The 21,897-nt window shown below is 40.3% G+C and overlaps 1 pseudogene; it reads left to right on the top strand.

The window, feature by feature from the left end:
* The first annotated feature begins 243 nt into the window (after window positions 1-243).
* LOC134491489 (phosphorylated adapter RNA export protein-like) lies at window positions 244-19,069 on the top strand (annotated as a pseudogene).
* The last annotated feature ends 2,828 nt before the right edge of the window (window positions 19,070-21,897 follow it).

Here is a 21,897-nt window from a genome sequence, read left to right as displayed (position 1 = left end):
CAGCATAAGATACAGGTCTGAAAAGACCAACGCGGGAAATATATGAATACAGAACCCAGATGTAAATTCTCGGTCGGAAAGAAATTAAAAGAAAGACTACAATTCCCACGATGATTCAAAGAGGGGGGGGAAGAAAAATTGCTCTCTGCCCCGCCTTTTTTTCCTTAGCGCAAGGCATTATGGTCTCCGTAGTTTTTGTGGACAGAGGGCAGGACTCGTCCCTTCACCGCTCCTGTTCTGATTGAGAGAGGGAGGATGGCGTCGAAAGTTTCAGGAACGGAGCAGAATACGGAAACTGGAGAGATTCCGGAGTCGGACTGCAAAATGCCGGCCTCGGCTACTTCCAGGAGTCCCCTGCAGGTATGGCCCACCCTTATCAGCTCTTCCTGTGGGCTGCCTTCTTGCTGAGCTGAAGGCCCAGGAGGTCAGCCGGTGTTTTCTTCCACAGAGGATAACTGGCGAGCTTTGCAACGTGCAGGATGGTGAGGGTAGCATCTTGGGAGGAAGCTTGCAATCCAAGTCTGTCCGTGCTTATTTCGGCACCATCCCATTGGAGTGAATTAGGCTTTTTTCCCGCTTGAACCTGTGTAGGATCCGGTGGCCCGGCAAGCAAAAGTTGTTGCTATTTCTTAGTGCAGTGGCTTCTCCTGTCTCTGCAGCCCCGAAGTCCTGCCTTGTAAGCGACTCTTCAGTGTTCAGAAGAATGTATTATTTTAGCTGAGCCTAATACTGAGTCATAAGATTTCAGAGATAATTAATTGGATGATTGGCTGGATATTTGGGGCCAGTAATAGTACAGAGTACTTTGCAGCCAGCAGACCCTGTTTCAGGATCTGTTTTGAGGAGGAAGATGCGATTCCCCCATTTTTCTACAAGTGTTTTGTACTACTGCACACCTTTCAAGTTGTACATAGCTGCTGTAGTTTGGGTCATCTAAATATTCATACTAGGAAAATGAATTTATTTCTGCTGTATGGGATTCCAAGCTCTTTTGCTTTCATCCCAAACATGACATCTTTTCTGGCAAATTTGGATATTTTTCTGAAAACAGTCTGTGAGAGCAGGGCTCGTTTTTGTGAGAGTCAGATTTGCTCCAAGGCCTCCTGGCCTGCTTCATTATGGAAATAGGACTTAATTTCACTTATTTTTATTCCACATTCAGCTATCTACTGATTATGCTGTTTTTATGACAGTATAAAGCAGGGATGTGGGGGGGGGTACTTTGAACAGCAAGGTGACTCAGCCTGCACTAAGATGTCCAAAGATGCTTCTAAAGAGACGGGAACTTTAAATTTGACCTTTTGTGTTTAAAGCCATGCTAACTTTAGCCCATTAAATGTGGAAAAAAGAATAGACAGTGGTATGTGATAGTTTAGATTCATTCCCTTAAAAAGTGTTCCCACAGGTGTCCAGCTTGGACCCATTATATCAGGAGACATAAGCTATATAGAATCAGCAAAATTAATTTTCTAACCTTGTGGGCTGCTTAATTAGTTTTCTCAGGATAAAGGACATTATTTAGATGGACTGTTAGTGAGGCTATATAAAGTAAAAGTGAAATAACACTGAAGCATAATTCTTTTTTTATTTTACATATAATGGTTAAAACACTGCTGGCTCAAATAAAATAAATGCAGAAATATACACCGGGCATACTGTGTGCACCAGTTGCAGCACACCTGCAGCCTTAGTAGCCTACTTAACTCATTGTTTCAATTGTTTATGTACATTGTTCAGATTGAGAGTCTCTAACAACTGTTGAATAAATAAACTAAAGTAACTCTAGAAGAAACTTACTACTATAAGATGTTTTGCCGATGATACATAACTCCAGTATTGATGACTCAAATCGATAATTCATTTTCTAAAAGCTCTTGGTCAGGTTGGATCATTCTTCCATTTTTGGTGGCAAAGCTCACAATTTGGGCAAATGATTCATAATAGAATGAAGCAAATTCTAGAAGTTGAATTCCTTTTCCAATCTGCCATCTTTCTATTAAATAATACTAACCCCATTATTCAACAAAGTATACTAAACTAGCTTTGTACATGTGAACAGCTGCTAGGATACTCTGTGCTTTGCACTGGAAAGTGTATACAGTTCCTTCAATAGATGAATGATAAATTAATTTGTGGGAGTATGCCTTGATGTCTAAAATAAGCCCGTATTTGAAAAATAAACCTGACACATAATTTATCATTGAAACCATTTTTTGGACAATAGTTCTACTTACGGGCTTATATCACATCCAAAATTTGAGTTTCTCTAAACATAAAAGTTTTAACATTTAAGTAGAAGATGATTTGTTAAATAAGGATATATTTCTTACTAACTAGGTAAGACTATAATTTTTTTAGTTTAACTTTTATTTCATATTGTGCTGATTAGTCATTGATACTCATACTTCATCTTAATTTTAATTATATCTCATTTAAAATGACATATTTAAAGATGTAGTATTTTTCTGATAATTTGTACTTAACTTACTTAATCTTACTGTATTTTAGCTCACTTTGTATATTTTTTCTTATTGCAATTTATCTGTCTTATGATACTATATTTTATTGTGGCTGATGCCCAACCTTTTGATATGGTCAATTGTCTAATCAATAAAGTTATATTATTACATAATCTTACAATGGTTTTAAATCTCTTGTTTATTTACTTTGTGTTTTTCATTTCTTCTTTTTTGCTTCTTTTTTCCATTTTAAAATGTTCAATGATCTTTTTTGAAGGAAAAAATTCTAGTGAAACAAAAGAGTACCTATATTTCCTCATATTTAGTGGTAGAAATATAAACCTGTCCAGATTTTCTAAAGGTGAATTGGCCTTCAGAAGAGGAGTAGCAATGTTTCTGCAGTACTCCATGTATCAATGGCATCTGCAGAGGGAAGGGATCAAAAAAGGGCAGGAAGCAGCATTGCAGTGCAAGGCTGCAATGTATCTGTATCCCTTTTGTATCTGTGGCTTATGTTGGTGCATGTATAAAAGGGGTGGGGCTTGCATTGTGATGCCAGTAGCACTTCTGCCATCTTGCCTTTTTGACCCTCTGTGCAGATGTCACTGCCATGCACCAAAATTTAGGTTTCTGATTTCTGTGGGGTTCTGAAGCCACTTCCCCATTGAAGGGGGCATACAATGACCTATAGCTTTCCTTCAGAAGCCATGGTTCCCTGGGCCTATTACTTCATGGTTTCATGGAAATCTGCATCCAAATAAGTTGGGACTACAACTCCCATGATTCCCTGTCAGAAAGCTGTTCAAGACCATTCAGGTTTGTCTGTCCAATTAAACTTTTCATGCAGAAGACATGAGGTCTAGATTGCATCATAGAATTTCAGTTTTCAGTAGCAGATGATATAATTTACCTTTTTGTGTAATAGCAAAGAAACTTGTGCCCAACACACCAGAAAGACACTGGAATCTTCTGTGAATTCCAGTAATTTTATTTTCTTCATAAAATGTCCTCAGTTTTGAAGGTAGAACTAGTTCTAAGCAGAATGTGCTTGATGCCTACTTAAGAACTATTAGTAGCAATGTAATTATTAGCCATAATAGCTACATTGTACTGTTTTAAATAGAAAGTCAGGTCAATAGGCCCTGTATGTCAGTGTGCTGTATATCCATATGACGAGTGCATGGATGATTGCCTATGACAAGTATGAATTGCTATTAGCTGATCAGAATGATCTTTATTTGTGTCTGTGTATTGAGAAGAGTTAGTGAACTTTTGTTCTGGTGCCTGTTAGGAAAAACATCATGCCCCAAGCAGAATAGTTGGCTGAATCATACATGTTCATATTGCTTGGTCTTACATGTTACACCAGCTTTTTACAGTGCAGTCCAATATCTACTTAGAGGTAAGTCCCGTTCAGTTTAATGGAGGTTTCTTAAAAGTAAGTGGGAACAAGTTCATAGGGTTGGTGTGAATCTCCATATACTTTTGCTAAGATTTGCTTTTAAATGCAGAAGTAGCCTAAAAATTGGCATGGCAAAAAATAGTGTTTGACTTTTGGCATTTTCTATAAAATATGAGTGGACTGCTGAAACTTACAGTGGTAATCAGATTCAAGAACTGTTAAGATGTGCCTAGAACACCTTACACTATCAAATATCCTTTAATTGCAGAGAACTTAAATATTTAATAATATGGCTAAAATGTTCTGAAAACAGTCTTCTGTTGCTACAGTATAACAAGGAAAAGGCTACTATAAAATTAGGTGTATAAACTAGTCTTCTCTTCCCAATTGGCTGCTCTCCAGATGTGTTGGACAATAATTTAGACAATTTCTAAAATTATCAGCCAGCAAGGTATTATAATTGAACAATGTGATAGATGCATGCTTGGGAGAGACTGGCCTAACTCTTACTGCACTGTATGGTGAAAATATAGTATCTTTATGTGTAATGTTTCTGATGACTAGGGCAAGGATTTCTATGACTCAAAATGTTTAGAAATATGCAAGCATTTATCGCCTTAAAACCATTTAAATATGACCAATTAAACCAAAAATATGACTTTTAAAGCAAAAATATGACTTTATAATTTTTCTGAAATTAGCACCCAATTTTTAAAAATCTGTGCTTACACAGACACACACACACACACACACAGGTTTATTCTTCACTTCCAGTGCAGAAGTGCTAGTACTGAAGGAATCAAATGAACATTTTGAGAGTAAAATGGTCATCCCTGGTTTAGTTTTCATTAACAGCAGAATTGCATTGGATGACCACGTGCATCTTGAGGTTATCAAACTCAAAACTCCTTCTGTTGTCCACCAGTATGTTCTTGTATCTGGAGAAACTCTGCTCGACATCACAAGAGGTTATAGGAACAAATCTGAAAAAAAAAGCAAACTCATCTGGAGAAAATTCTGGCTCGAAGTCTTCAAATTTTGCTTTGAGTCCATTTAGAACGTTACTTATTTTGCAAAGTGTTGAAGAACTCAGATTAGATTGCAGCACTCTTTTCAGTTTATCACTAATCTTTTCAGCCACTTTCCCCTTTGCTTGCTTTAAATCACTCTCAGCTTGTTTTACAATGTTCAGTGCATCACTAAGTCCCACTCCTACAGTTTCAAAGTGGGTGATTGCTCTTGATAATCCACTGAAGTTAGATCCTATGTGTGCTAAGTTTCCAGCCAAGGTTTCAGAAAAGGAATCTTGCACAAGCTGGATGGAGGAAGATTCACAACAGTCAAATTCTTTAGCTATCTGCTGCAAGGACGCATAATTTGTGAATAATACATAGCCGCATCCAGCCAAGTCCCCCGACGTGTCATGACAGGTTGTGGAGGGAGAGCCAAAGTAGGAACAACTTCTTGGAACTTTTGTACTCAAAGTGGAGCTTTAATGAACATTTTTTTCCTATTCGAAATTATCTTATCTACATCAGGATAGTTGCTTCGAATCTCTTCGGCCACTCTGTGTAAACCATGTGCAAGGCATGTGATATGGATCATTTTTGGATAAAGAAGTTTAAGTCTCTTGGCTCCATGTATGGAGCAGCATCTGTTACAAAGAGAAGGATATTTCCCCTTTTTACACCATCCAGACAGAGTAGTTTCATAGAATCGTCAAAGAGCATAGCAATAGTGGAATTGTTTACTTTGTGTAGAGTTTCACATGTTAGAAGAAATACTTCACCAGGCTGGTCCCATTTCAGAGTGCCAATAACATTGGCTACATATCTTCCATTTACATCATTTGTTGCATCTGTTGAAACCCATATCTTATTGTTGTCAACAGCAGATCTTATCTTTCCTCACACATCTTCATAGCAGGCAGAGATGTAACTTTTCCTTACAGTTGATTCATTTCGAATCGGGTGACTGGTGTACTTCTCCAAAAAGTGCCTGAGGCTACCACTACCTAATTTCCTTAAGGAAATATTTGAAGTAACCATCATTGTATAGAGATCCTTACAAAATTCTGACTGGGTATTTGATGAACCTGCAGTAAAAGAAGCAGCTCTCTCGAAAAGGAAACGTTGCCTGTTCTCAGTGAAGGTAAATCTTGCTAAACAACTCTTGTGTTTCACGGTGTCACAATGTTGTTGAATATTAAAGCGCTTTTGGGCCGATACCTTAACTTCACAGAATTTATAGAACAAAATATCACCATCGCTACTGAAAATCTGCTCCCCAGATTCTTGAACAAGACACTGTAAGTTCACACTTGCTGAACATCTACTTTTAGGCATGTTGAAATCAGATTGCAGCTCTCACATGACTCCACCACCTCGAACACACACACACAGACCTGAGTTGGGGAGCAAATACGAAAAAGAAAACCAAACAGGCAAATTCTCACTTTTTTTTTTCAGGCCTGGTCAGGGAAGAAGCCTTTGTTCCCACCTCTCTCTCTCTCTCTCTCTCTCACACACACACACACACATCCCTGAGTTGGGGAGCTCATAAGAAAAAGAAAGAAAAAAAACAGGCAAATTCTCACTTTCTTTGCTGGCTCAAACTTGCTGGCTTATCAGGAGGGTTGCCAATGACCAAAATAAGATGTTTGTTACAAAATTAATCAGAAATATGACATAGCAGCTTTAAAAAGTCAAAATATGACTTTTCAGGCAAAATAAAAAGCATCTAATTCTCACCAGATTACTCTAAAACATGTTTTAACTTACTTATAAATTCGAATAAAGGTTCCAGAAGAAATATGTCATAGAAATCCTCACCCTACTGATAACATGTAAGCAGCTGTTTTGATGACTCACATATGACAAAGCTGAATATCATTCTACCATTCATTCTTTATCATTTTATGGTTACTAAGACATATAAGTGTCTATATATTTTCAGTGTGGTGGATAAACCTGAAAAGTAATATATTTAATTTTACAAACAACTTTATAATTCTTGAGACAATTGCAGTATACCTTTTTAAAATTATCATTTGTAAAGAAATCTGAAATTAAATTCAAATAAGCAAGCAGCTCTACTTTTTTATGATTTTTAAAATAAAATCTTAACTATCTAGCAAACACTATTTCGAGCTGTGTCTTTATAGAACAGAGAGTTCTTCAGGGATGAGGAGAATTTGTGTTTGTGTGTGTGAGATCCAAGTGCATCACAATAGATGACTGCTGTGATTTATGTGCATTTAGTTACAGATTTCCTATTAAATCCAGTTAAAGGGACTCAGGTATCCTTTTTCTCTCAAAGTTCATCAACTGATCTCATCAACTGTATGACTTATATATTCTTCCATCTCATTAATCAGCCTCCCAAACATGGCACACTCCAAATATATTGGACTACAATGTCCATTAAGCATTGGACCTTAAAAAAATATTATTGTGATAATGCAATACAGAATATTCTTATACACTGATTACCTATGAACAGGTCCAGAGTACTCTGTTAAATTCTCTCTTGCACCTGATGTTGTGTTCACTCTGCCCAAGTTCTCATTTGATTGTGTATGTATAGTGGGGATTATCTTAATGTTCTCCCCCAGCATGTATTTCTGCAAACTATGAATTTCTAATTCCTATTAAAATTCCAGCAATTTTTCTATAGAATGCTATGTAGGGTGCATGAAAAGGTTGAAAATAGAACAAGTGTTATATATAGTACTGTGCAAGAGTTTTAGGCAGGTGTGAAAAAATGCTGTAAAGTAAGAATGCTTTCAAAAATATATATTGTAATTGTTATGTTTATCAATTTACAAAATGCAAAGTGAGCTAACAGAAGAGAAATCCAAATCAAATCAATATTTGGTGTGACCACCCTTTCCCTTCAAAACAGCATCAATTCTTCTAGGTACACTTGCACACAGTTTTTGAAGGAACTTGGCAGGTAGGTTGTTCCAAACATCTTGAAGAACTAATCACAGATCTCCTGTGGATGTCGGCTGCCTCAAATCCGTCTGTCTCTTCATGTAATCCCAGACAGACTCAATGATGTTGAGATCAGGGCTCTGTGCGGGCCAAATCATCACTTCCAGGACTCCTTGTTCTTCTTTATGCTGAAGATAGTTCTTAATGACATTGGCTGTATGTTTGGGGTCGTTGTCCTGCTGCAGAATAAATTTGGGGCCAATCACAGACCTCCCTGATGGTATCACATGATGGATAAGTATCTGCCTGTATTTCTCAGCATTGAGGACACCATTGATTCTGACCAAATCTCCAACTCCATTTGCAGAAATGCAGCCCCAAACTTGCAAGGAACCTCCACCATCCTTCACTGTTGCCTGCAGACACTCATTATTGTACCGGTCTCTAGCCCTTTGGTGAACAAACTGCCTCCTGCTACAGCCAAATATTTCAAATTTTGACTCATCAGTCCCGACAACTTGCTGCCATTTTTATGCACCCCAGTTCCTATGTTTTCATGCATAGTTGAGTTGCTTAGCCTTGTTTCCACGTCGGAGGTATGGCTTTTTGGCCACAATTCTTTCATGAAGACCACTTCTGGCCAGACTTCTCCAGAAAGTAGATGGGTGTACCTGGGTCCCACTGGTTTCCACCAGTTCTGTGCTGATGGTACTGCTGGACATCTTCCGATGTCGAAGGGAAGTAAGCATGATGTGTCTTTCATCTGCTGCATTAAGTTTCCTTGGCTGACCACTGCTTCTACGGTCCTCAACGTTGCCCGTTTCTTCGTGCTTCTTCAAAAGATCTTGAACAGCACATCTTGAAACCCCAGTCTGCTTTGAAATTTTTGCCTGGGAGAGACCTTGCTGATGCAGTATAACTACCTTGTGTTTTGTTGCTGTGCTCAGTCTTGCCATGGTGTATGACCTGTGACATGAAACTGTCTTCCACAACCTCACCTTAGTAGCAGAGTTTGGCTGTTCCTCACCCAGTTTTAAGCCTCCTACACAGCTGTTTCTGTTTCAGTTAATGACTGTTTCAACCTACATATGAAATTGATGAACATTAGCACCTGCGTGGTAAAATTTGTTAATCATACACCTGACTATCCTACAAGATCCCTGACTTTGTGCAAGTGTACCAAGTGTGCAAGTGTAAGAATTGATACTGTTTTGAAGCCAAAGGGTAGTCACACCAAATATTGATCTGATTTTTCTTCTGTTCACTCACTTTGCATTTTGTAAATTGATAAACATAAACAATTACAATATATATTTTTCATTTATATTTCAGAAGCAGCATGATAGCAGTAATCCAGCAAGATCTGCCCCAAGCAGCATTTCACATTCTACAACAAGTATTCCTTATCAGACAGTGAAAAGTGTGGATTCAATTGATGAAAGCTTTCCAGATACTGATGAAGATAGTGGTCTATGGAAGCCAAAGCGGCAGAAATGTTCAAACCTTCCCCCCGTCAAACCAGAGCTTTTCAAAGTTGCTCCAAACCCTCACAAACAAATCCCAGTGGGGGCTAAAAAGATCAACAATACATGGGGTGAAGTTCTGCAGAAACGGAATCAAGGTAATATGGCAAAGGAATGTAGGATTTTATGGATGGATGGCAGCCTTGACAGAAGTCGGGCATCAGAGACCTGCAACTATGGGCCCATAAAGTTGACATTGGGTCCAAGACAAGAAATGAATTATAAAGGGAGGTATGAAATTATGGAAGATGATCCTGAAGAAAAAGTGGCAGATGAAATTGCCTTCCGGTAAGATTTTGATCTTTTATTTAAGAGATGACTAGATTTTCAGCAAGAACTGTATTTCATGATAACAGCAAAGTTTGTGGAAGATAAACATATTCTGGTTTTGAATAGTGTCTTATTAAAGCATTCTTTGATCTTAAAGAAAAGCTATTATTTAGAATGATAAACAACTTTAAAGTCCGTTCAAGTCTTACGTTGCCCAGAGTGCTAAATGGGTGACTGTTCCAAATCTTTCTCTGCCATAGACAACACACATATACACACCTATCCATGTCAGTGTAATTATGACTGCAGAAGGAAAACTGCTTGATCCCGAATATGCCAAACATTACTAGAGCTTGTAATATTAGGTTTGTTTTTGAAAATATTGTCACTCAAATTAGTTAGCAAATACAAAATTGCCAGTTTTCATACACTTTTCTTTCAGGCTTCAAGAACCAAAGAAGGATCTAATTGCACGGATAGTGAAAATCATTGGGAAAAAGAAATCTATTGAACTACTGATGGAAACAGCTGAAGTGGAGCAAAATGGAGGTCTTTTAATCATGGTAAGAAATAATTTGTCACGTAGCTTGTTAGGATTGAAGCCTAACTAATACTAAATGAGACAAGAGGGTATTTCCTTCCCTATATTTTTCCTGCTTGCTGTCCTTGTTACTATTGTTACTCTCGCTTTTGTCCAGCCTGATTCCATTACCCATCACCAGCCAATTCATACCTTTGTTGCTACCAACCAGGCAGATCCACTTCAGCAGCCGTTTTACCTACTAAGTTCCTCCTTTCATATCCACAGGCATTATCCCTATCAGATTAGCTGTATCCCTATCGGATACTTTCTCTTGGCAACTCTACCTTGCTGTAAAAGCACAATATATTCATGTCAATCCTGTCTCAATTAAATTGCATTGTTGGTTCCTGTTAGGGTTACAGATTAGTCATTTGATTTAATTTATACTCACATATAAATATATCCGTGGATAATTTTTAACCAAAATGCCACGAAAAATGTGCCACCCCTGGATAAGCTGATCCTCAAAATTATAACTTGAAAGCACCCAAAGAGTGTGTCAATCCACTCAGCACAGTCTAATTGAAACAGCTCCTGAAGGCATTTTACTTCAACATCTGTTAGAGTGTGTTTATGTTCCAAATAAGGAAAATTGATAAGGCATTTTTTTCCTCTACCTGCATGACCTTGGATCTGTTTCAGAGCTTCTTGGCAAGCCAGTAGCTCTTTATATCTTGTTTTGTCTTGAGTGGCTAATGTTAGAATTGATTTCTCATTTGCTTCATTTCTTGTTTCTGGTTCTTTTAACTTTTTCTTAGTATCATTAGATTTTTTCTCTACTTTGTCTGCATGCTCTGAGAAGTGGCAGTTTATTGCTTGTAACATTACCAGAATCTCAAAATTGGTCACATCTCAGACATAAACAGAATATATGATGTGTGTATATATATATATATATATATTAATTCCATTTCAGGAAGGAGAATTGCTATCTGTGTATTTCCCTTTTGGGTTGGGGTTTCAGCCCGACCCCAAAAAGGGACGTGTGGATAATTTCTCATTCAAAATCTCACTCACAGCTATAAAGGCTTCTACAGAAACCAGAGTTGGGAGGGCTGTTTGAAGGAAGTCTGCACAATGGAAGAGGAAGCCAAAGGGGGAAAAGGCTGCCTTTTTGGTTTCTAAGGTTACTTTTTCTCTCTCCAAAATACTAGGACTAACAAATAACAATATAATTTGTAGTTTTGCTTACCAGCTCTTTTAAAAAATAATTCACAAGTACTGTTTTCACAAATTTTGGAAGGCTAGAGAAATAAATTGCGTTGTAACATATCACTATGTTGCCAGAAAACCTCAGAAGAAACAAAATATGGTAGATATCATAATCTCAACTGACTTGCTGCTTTATTTCTTGAAACACTTGACCCTTCAAACAATGTTTTTCGGATTGCACAGGTAATCTTTCAATAATTATATAAAGCCCTGTTGATATTTTTACAAGTAACTAATATTTTCATTTCCTGTTCTCTCTGTATGTCAGATGACATTTCAGGTTTCCAAGCAACAACACAATTGACATGTTTTACACTTGCTGCTTTTAAACGGTTTCTTTTTTCATCATTCAGGATGGTTCTAGAAGAAGAACACCAGGTGGAGTTTATATATACTTGCTGAAACGTACACCTTGCATAACCAGTGAACAAATTAAGGTAAATCAAGTTATTTTATACATTCCAATACACAGCATAGTTTTGCATAACTTTTAAAAAGTGCTTTTTAAATATAATATTCTGGCTTTACTTTCTCACTTTATTTTGTTAATTTATTTATTTTCTATCCCGCCTTTATTATTTTTATAAATAACTCAAGGTGGAGAACATACCTAATAATCCTTCCTCCTCCTATTTTCCCCACAACAACAACCCTGTGAGGTGAGTTGGGCTGAGAGAGAGTGACTGGGACAAAACTTCCTTTTTTTTTTTTTTTACTTCACCACTGCCGATCTCCCTCCCTGCCCCCAAGAAAGGACTCTGGGCAGTTTACAATAAAAACAAAATTAAAATACAGAACAATTACAAATACAATAAATTCGACACTTGGACTTTTTATCTTTACTCTTATTTATATTATTTATTATTGTAATTTTATACTGTATATTTTATGATTGTTGTTTTAATTGATTGTTGTAAACCGCCCAGAGTCCCCCGATGGGAGGAGATGGGCAGGGACAAATTGGATAAAATAAATAAATAAATAAATACAATAAAAATATAATGGAGTCCAGATGGCTGAGAGTTCTTAATCAGTCCATGAGTGTAATAGGTCCATCGAAAATCACTCTAGGGTGCTAGCCATCCCCAGGTGTGGCTATTCCCCCTCCCATTCCAAGCTTGCTGTCAAAACCAGGTCTTTAATCTTTTTCAAAAGTCCAGGAGCAAGGGGGCCTGTCTCACCTCTGAGGGAAAGATGTTCCAAAGGGTGGGAGCTACTGCAGAGGAGGCGTGCTTCTGAGACCCCACTAGATGGAATTATTTTATGGATGGGGTCCGTAACATGCCCTCCCCTGCATGACCAGGTGGGGCGGGTTGATGTAATAGGGATGAGATGGTCCCTCAGATATCCTGGTCCCATGCCATGTAGGGCTTTAAAGGTGATAACCAACACCTTGAATTGGACCCAGAAGCAAACTGGAACGCAGTGCAGCTCACGCAACAAAGGTGTTACATGTGCAAACCTTGGAACACCCAAGATTGCCCATGCAGCTGCATTCTGGACCGATTGTAACTTCCGGATACTCTTCAAGGGTAGCCACATTTAGAGCGTGTTACAGTAGTCTATATGGGAGATGACCAGGGCAGGAGTGACCATTCGAAGGGTCTCTCGGTCCAGGAAAGGGCATAACTGGCACACAACACGAAGTTGCGCAAAGGCCCTCCTGGCCATGACTACCGCCTGCTCTTCGAGCAGGAGTCATGAGTTCAGGAGGACCCCCAAGTTATGCACCAGGTCTGTTTGGGGCAGCGCAACCCCATCCAGCACTAAAGATGACAATTTCCCAGAACCCGAGGCACCGTTAATCCACAGCCACTCCGTCTTACTAGGGTTCAGTCAAAGCCTGTTGTTCCCCATGCAGGCCCTCACAGCCCCCAGACACTTGGAAAGGGTGGTCACGGCATCACTTACTTCACCTGGGATGGAGATACATAATTGAGTATCATCAGCATATTGATGATGCCTCATCCCATGGTGACGTATGATTTCACCCAGTGGCTTCATGTAGATTTTAAAAGGAGCAGAGAGAGTAATGAGCCCTGTGACACCCCACAAAAAAGAGGCCGCGGGCTGGATCTCTCGCTGTCATGTTCACTGTTTCAATGTAGTTTATACATCGTAACGTTTCACATGCCATGACGCTGACGCACGTTTCTGTTTGGGAGGGAGCTGCTGTGAAACCTTGTACCAATCTCTGTATGTGAAATCAGGACAATGGAGCGTGTTTGGGTTATTTTCTCTGTTCAAGGACTTTTCCCGCAGACCATCAGAAACCGTTAGGAGCACCTGGGATTGTGGACATGGGAAGATTCTACGGGGGAAGGGATTTCAATTGCACCGAGGGTTTTTAGTTTGAATTTGCCGCGCTTTCATCATTCTCAGCTTTCTTTGCGATCCTGCATACTATTCTTCAAAAAATCAGATATCTTTGAAACCCTGCTTATGAGTCTGATGTACATTAGAATAGGCAATCCTTACACTTGCTCCCTATCGAACACTGATTGGGACTGGCCCTGGAGGAAGGAGATGAACTAGTGCAAAACTACGCCACCCACTCCCAACTCCCTGAGTTGACCCAAAAGGATACCATGGTCGATGGTATCAAAAGCCGCTGAGAGGTCAAGAAGAGCCAGGATGGATGCCCTGCCTCCATCCCACTCTCACCAGAGATCATCCATGTGTGACCAATGCCGTTTCCGTCCCATAACCAGGCCTGAAACCTGACTAAGAGGGGTCTAGATAATCCATTTCATCCAGGACCCTCTGGAGCTGCACCACCACCACTTTCTCGACCACCTTCCCCAAAAAGGGGAGGTGGGAGACTGGACAAAAATTGTCCGGTACACTAGGGTCCAGCAATGGTTTCTTGAGGAGGGGGCACACCAGCGCCTCTTTGAAGGCTACCGGAAATACCCCCTCTCTCAAGGATGCATTTACCATTGCCTGGACCCAACCACACATCCCCTCCCAAGCTGCCTTCACCAGCCAGGTGGGACATGGATCTAATTGGCAAGTGATGGTGTTTACAGTCCAGAGGATCCTGTCCACTTCCTCGTGTTCAACAGGATCGAACCGTTCCCAAATAACTGGGTAAGAACGTCCCCCGGGCATCTCCACAGACCTGCCTCATGCTCAGAGTCCAACTTGGAATGGATCTGAGCAATTTTATCCTGCAGATGCCCAGAAAACTCCTCAGCTTGGCCTTGTAGGCAGATCTCCGAATCCCCTTTCCCCAAAAGGGATCGGGTAATCTTAAAACAGGGCCACCAAGCGGCATTCTGCGGATACAATAAGAGCGAAGAAATACTGACGTTTCACCGCTCTTACCGCCACAAGGTAGGCCTTAATAGCAGCTCTAGCTTGTGTTCGGTCAGATTCGGTCTTTGTCTTCCTCCAGCAGTGCTCTGGGTGTCACTCAATCCTCTTCAGAACCTTCAGCTCCTCCGTAAACCACAGGGAGTGTGAGGTTTGATGGGATAAGACAGGCCGCATAGCCACGATCCTGTCCAAGGCCCCAGCTGCCTCCCTGTTGTAGGCAGCCACTAGGGCCTCTGCTGGACTGTGCAGCAGATCCTCAGGTATAACCCCCAGCTCCCTCTGAAACCCTGCCAGGTCTATTAGTCGCCAGGGGCGGACCAATCGAATGGGTCCTGCCTTCCTGTGGAGGGGAGCAGCACAGGAGAATCTCAGGATCACCAGGACATGATCTGACCATGACAAAGGGGAAAGGTGTACTTCTTCCCTCAGATCACATTGCCACTGCTCTGATAAGAAAACTAAGTCAGGGATGAGGCCACTGTCCCGAGTTGGGTCCCGAATAATCTGAATCAGGTCCATAGCCGCTATGGTGGTCATGAACTCCTGAGCTGCCTCCGAGGCCCGTCCCAGGAACGGCAGATTGAAGTCCCCCAGAACCATAAGCCTGGGGAACTCCATCGCCAACCCTGAGACAGCCTCCAGCATCTCAGGCAGGAAGGTTGCTATGCAGCAGGGAGGCTGGTACAATAGCAACACCCCCAACTGTTCCCAGGAACCCAACTTGAAAAACAGGGTCTCACACCCGGTCACTTGTGGAGCGTGGCCCCTGAAGGCCACTAGAGATTCCCAGATGACAACAGCCACCCATCCTCCCCTGCCCTAAGATCTTGGCTGGTGCCATGCTCAAAATCCAGCTGGGCACATCTCTGAAAGAGCAGCACCTCCTTCCGGGCCCAGCCAGGTTTCAGTAATGCAAGCCAGGTCAGCCCCCTCTTCTGCAATCAAATCGCAAATGAGGGGGGCCTTGTTAACTGACCTGGAGTTACAATGCAGCAGCCGGAGATCAGGGCTTTCATGGGTCTGCTGACCAGGATCTGGGTCTGAGCCCGGACGGCCAGAACATGCGACCGGCAATAAACATCGGGGGCGTCTTCCCCATAGATGGCCCACCATCCGGCTCCTGTCCTAATGTCCCTGACCCGTCACCACCTCAATCCTCTGTCCCGTCCTACAATCCCCTACAAGTCCTACAAGTCTTGCAGTCCATTAGCCACCAATCCAGGACTCCAAAGATCCCTGGTTGAAAATAGGGATTCCTCCATTCAAACACTCACTCAGTCACACGCTCAATCAGTCACAGTGCGATGGTGGGACCTTTGAGCGCACCAACACGCGCGCTTGGCACTGCCAGAGCCCCACCATCGCCCACCCACTCATTCACTGTGCCCCCCCCCTGGCTTCTGTCACTAGTCAAGAGGGGCACACCTCACCCCCTGCCTCTCACTTAGGAGGTGTTTCCATACATTCATTCTCAACCAGTAACCCGTACTCCCTCTCACGCCTCTCACACCTGAGAGGGAATACCCCATTCACCTTGGAGGAACCTTCGCAAAGCTAGTGATGACTAAAAGGTTGAGGGGGGGGATGGCCAGAGTTATATCCTAACTTTTCAGATCTTAAATTTAAAATTTGTGCCCACGGACCAGTTCTTCTAAAGACCTCCAGATACCGACTCAGTCCAATTATCCAGAGGCTGCCCTGGTCACACTGTTGCCACTTGGTCCCATTGCACTGCCAGTATCCACACCCGCCAGAATGAACCAACGCCCCCCCTTCATCCGGGGGGTCCCAGCCAAGGTTCTGGGAACAATTCGGGCAACATCCTGGGCGGCAACCCTAGGTCTACTGTACCATCGGTGTCTCTGCGGCCAGTCTGTCGCCCAAGCCCAATGTGTCCTCAAGGCTAATTCACGGCCATGTGACTCCCTCTGTCCTGGTCCGCTTGAATTCCTGCACCAGGAAATTCAGCAAATTCAGAAAACAGCCTGGGTCCACAGTGCCGCTGGTGTCCACCAGCATCCACCACTCCCCACAACCACCAAGGTGGGCTGTCGCCCCCCAGTTCATTTGGGGGGCTCCAGTAAACTTCCTGGCCATAGCTCCAGCCACGACTCCAGCAGCCTCTCAAGGCCTGCTGCGCTGATATCCCCCAGGCCCCCCGGGTCCTGTCACTGCCAGGTCCGCCATGCTGCTGGCATCTGCCAGGTCCTGTCACCGTTGAGATAACAGCGATGCCCCCCCCTTCGTCTGTGGGGCTCCATCAGCAGCCCCGGTAGCGGCTCCAACTTTGGTAAGGAAGGGCTCCGGCTCCGGTCACTCCAACTCCACACCCCATCAGGACCCACTGGCTTGCACTGTTCCGTCCAGGGGGTTCCAACCGACCCCACACCAGCCCATCCGGTAAGGGGAATTATACACCCCGCAAAACCTCAGCAGGCAGGCTGATAGGTAGGTTGGGGTACAAAGTCTAGAAATTTTGGAGCTCACCTCTCAGAGCAGCAAGCAGTGTTCTCTCACTGCCACCATTTGCTTGCTTCTCAAATTTGCTTGCTTCTCAATTAATAAGTATTAGGTATGTTCACCGCCTTGAGTTATTTATAAAATAATAAATACTCAACTAATAAGTATTATGTATGTTCACCACCTTGAGTTATTTATAAAAACAATAAAGGCCGGATAACAATAAATAAATAAATGTACCGGTTTTATAGGGTTCCCTGTGAATATTTTGTTCTTTTTAAAAAGGTTCCATGTGTTCATTTTCTTTTCCCTTCAGAATGTTGAGTCCTAAGAAACTTTTTATCAAGGAACTGAGCAGACTTTGACTACTTGAATTATGCCCAATATAATTTTCTAGACTAACCTGTGTAATATCTGTTGCTTTGAAACTCAATTTCTTCTCAGAACATCATTTGTATTGGGGTAACACTTCTTTGCAACATCTGCTGTAGCCAAACCAAGTATAGGTGACTGAATTTTTAAAATTTTTTTTATCTAGTTGAATTTCAGGTTCAACCCTTTCTCATATAGCTGCAACCATGCAAAAAAGAACTGACAAAAAAGAAGGTTGTACATGCAAAATTAGCATTCCCTAATCATTAAATTCTTTACTCTGCAGACAACTGCCTACAAATAAAATTGTTACTCTCAATAATATAATGATGCAATAATCCAAGCTGTCAAACTAGCAATGATAATTCTCTTATTAAAGGCATGAGGCTTCTGTTGTAGTAAGTCAGCTAAATAATTAAAGGACTACCACCCCATTGTTGTGTTCTATATTTGGATCCTGTCCAACTCTATCTGAAAGATGTATGGAATTGAGGGTGGGAACTCTCCCTAGTGCTTTTCTTTATTTCACACTGGGATGAATGGCTATTCTTTTCATACAATGACTCAGTATACAGTTTTGTCCTCTGTAAGGCTGCTTCGTAGAGCATATTTTTTAATGTATAATGAAGAAAAGCATATACAGCCTTCAGAATGCATGGAATTCCAAGAGTGGAAAGAAGAGAGCTGAGAACATGGGCCAGTCCCCTTTATTGCTTAGTGTCTGTCTCCTCCAAGGTTAAAGACCAAGGGGAGGATTCTAATGTAGGGTCTCTATGCCGGGATGTGTTTTGGAAATACAGCACGAGCAGACCAACAACCTGGACAGCCTTCTATGTTCCCAAAACTAGTTCTTAGAGCCCAGAAAGGTGTTCGTGCCTCTGAGTATCTGTCCGGCTGTATTTCAAAGCAAAATTTATCCTCATAGCATATTTCATATCTACAATAAACTGGCTTATTTTCCTGATTTTTTGCCCCCCCCCCATTTTTCAGTAGATTGGCAATCCAAAACATACCTCTCAATTTTCAGAAACTTCCTTTATCAATATTGTAAATGGAGAGGTGGCAATTAATTTACAACAGGGCATTCCTTCAACTCTAGAGAGCAGAATAATAAATTTTCAAATAATTCTGTAACAATATTTGAAAAAATATTAGCTTTTTAAAAAAAAAAAAAAGCTTTGGGGATTTCTTTGTCATGCACTCACAGTTTATCTGTAAAAGTTGGCTAAGGCAGCTGGTGTTTTGTGAAAGCTGCCTTTGTCTATTATTCTTTATCACTTCATGAGGTATTAACATTCTCTTTAAAGGAAATCTTCTATATTGAAAATCAAAAGGAGTATGAGAACAAATGCGCTGCAAAGAAGAGGAGACTGCAAGAATATGATGATGATTCCCAAGAGATTGACGGACTGGAGTTGCTGAAGGAGATAGGGAAATAAAACTGGATACAGAAGATGCTATTGAAATAGATAACAGTCATGATATAGATATCGTTTGATGTACTTGATACTTGAGGGATCAAAATCTTTGTGATGTATATATATATATATATATATATATATATATATTAATTTGCAGTTGCATATTATTATTATACCTTTTCATAAGTTGCAATAGTGCCTATTATGTCAATCAGTTGTACGCTGAAAAGGGCCATTTTATTTCTCACTGTTGATGCTTGAGTTTTCAGTTTGCTTCAAATCACGAATGTTGTACATCTTCCTTTATTTCATAACTTCAGTAGACCCTTAACACCTGATGTACATTCTTTCATCTCAAGGTTACTTTAGCATTAGAAAAAAACAGTGCTCTCATTCCAGAGTAAAACTTGTATATGAAACTTAATATAACTGCATGGAACCACTATTTCATTTAAGTAATAGTAATATGAAACAAGTATCATTCTGACATATACTCTGGTATGGAAGCCTTTTCACATGATCGTTGTTTTCATGATGAATCTGGGAAGACATTTTGACCCACGAGCCAGATGGGTATTCAGTCTGCTTGCAAGGAATATAATGTCAGCAGGTTTAAATGTTCTTTATATGGATGCCCACCATAGTTGAAAAGATTGCTTCTAAAGGGGACATGGAATTGTCCAATTTGTCTCCTGTTTTAATGATAAAACCCGAGGTTTTGTCCTACAAATATGAAGTGATAAATACTACATGGTCTTTAAGAAAATGAAAGAGGTGGGAGAATGAAATAAACTGTGTGTTGCTTGGGTTATTCTGTCAAAATGTCAAACTTCAGCACTGTGTAGTTAAATCCTTGAAGAGCAGCAGCTTCTTTCAGTTATTTAGATCTGTGTGTTAAATTCTCAGTTCAAACTTGCAGAGTGAGTTTCAGTAATTTTATTGTGAAAATAGGAGATGGCCCTGAGCAGAAAAGTTTCTGCACTTTTGTCGATCAAAAGCACTTGACCACTGAACTGCTACATCAAAGTTATATTTTCCTCAACTTCACTAGTCGTCCTTTATTACCGTATGGTCCTTTCATTATGACGGGAGTTCTTAGAAACATAAAAGTAAATGCTTCCTTTATACTCAGAAAGGAACCACACTGCCTTAGAATGATGTGATCCATTTTAGTTACTGCTCTGATGTTTAAAAGGTTTTTTTAAAATATTGATAAAGTAGGTGAAAGTTAGAGGCCTCTTCCTGTGGGATTGATCGGTATTCATCACACATCCATTTTTTCCCTTCATGTATGTATTTGTTCCTGATTTGTGAAGCTTTTGGGGAAGAAATAACTTACCAGTTGGTATATATTTTAGCAACTACTACAGAAAGTGCAGCAGATATGCCCTCCCAAAACACATAGTCTCTGATGGCCTTAGATACATAATCTCTACCATCAGTACTCGTGTAGCAATGTCAGTTCCTATCATGAGTAAAATTATATGTTACTGCCCTACATTCCTAAAAGGTTGCAGTAAATTTAGGTTGCTCATAAGAATGTGGGTGGCAGAAAGAGACCAGTAAGACATCATGGTAAAGACCCAGGTTAAGCCCCTCTTTAGTAATGAAGCTTACTAACTGCTTACAAGTTACCAATGGACCTACACAACTGTAAAGTGGAAGCAGGATTGTGTATGATAACCTTAGAGTAAAAGTCCTGTTGAGTCAGTTTGATCTCTCCCAAGACTAAGAACCACTGCCTGCTACCTTGACCTGTTTCCTCTGATAATCTAGGTTTTCAAAGACTCCAGTGATCTTGATCCCATCCCCATATTCTTCTCTCAGACAAGCATAGTATTCTTTGCGTTATCCACCTGCATCAAAGTACATAAGCATCTGCTTCCTCATCAACACATCAAGGAAACGGTCAGATCTTTATTTTGATTTAATTACATTTTAGCCATATGTCTATTGAGAGGGCATTTCTTACTATAATTTGTGTCATCAACCTGACAATGTTTTTTTAAAAAGCTTTTTATTATATTTAAAGCAAGCATAAACAACTACAAGAAAATAAAAAACTACAAACAAACAAAAAAGAAACTAAGTGTGAAACACAAGAAAAAAGACTTTTAGAAGATTACATATACAGGTGACTTCCAACTTTCAACAGCAAGAATATACAGCAATTCCCATATCAAACCCTTTCTCTATATCAAACCAAAATCACATTATTTCTATAAATCCTTCCATTAACTCATGTACGAATCTCTAATACAATATATATATATATATTTCTAATTCAACTTCCCTCTCCCATAAAACACAATCCATTTAATTATTTCCTTCCTACTACTATTCTATATGTTTCTGTTTACATAATAAACGTCAAGTTATAAAAACAAATAAGTTGCCTGCCTTTATAATTAACAGAACTATAACAATTTTAACCCTATTAAACCTGAAGGGCAATATAAAATATTGTATCTTACCAATACCTTTTAAATCTTACAAATCAAAAATCTTGTAAAACTTAATCCAAATGGCTAAAAGAAAACGAAATCATCATAACCTCATTATCAGCCCAGTTACATAATGTTTTCCCCCTCCTCAAAATATACCAAGGCATTTACATAATTCCCCATTACACATAAGGCATTTTTTAAATAAAAATCAGATAGTCCAACTGCCCCCCAAAATGCAGGCTTCTCAGCAAAAGAAAAACAACTCCCACATAACATGCTCTTCTTCCCCATAACACTGATAAAGATAGTCATAACATTTCTCCAGCATAGCAACTCCTTGTGCAGTCTTAAACTCAAACAATCGTTTTAACCCCCTCAACACCAAACCACGATCTTCAGCTGGCAATACTTCAATCTCCCTAACAGCAAGAAAATCCCCATCTTTACCAGAATCTTCATCTTGCATCATAATATTTTCCTGCAATGACACATTTT

The sequence above is a fragment of the Candoia aspera genome, chromosome 2 (genome assembly GCF_035149785.1).
Source record: "Candoia aspera isolate rCanAsp1 chromosome 2, rCanAsp1.hap2, whole genome shotgun sequence".
Taxonomy (NCBI): Eukaryota; Metazoa; Chordata; class Lepidosauria; order Squamata; family Boidae; genus Candoia; species Candoia aspera.
This window is presented reverse-complemented; position numbering and strand designations above follow the sequence as displayed.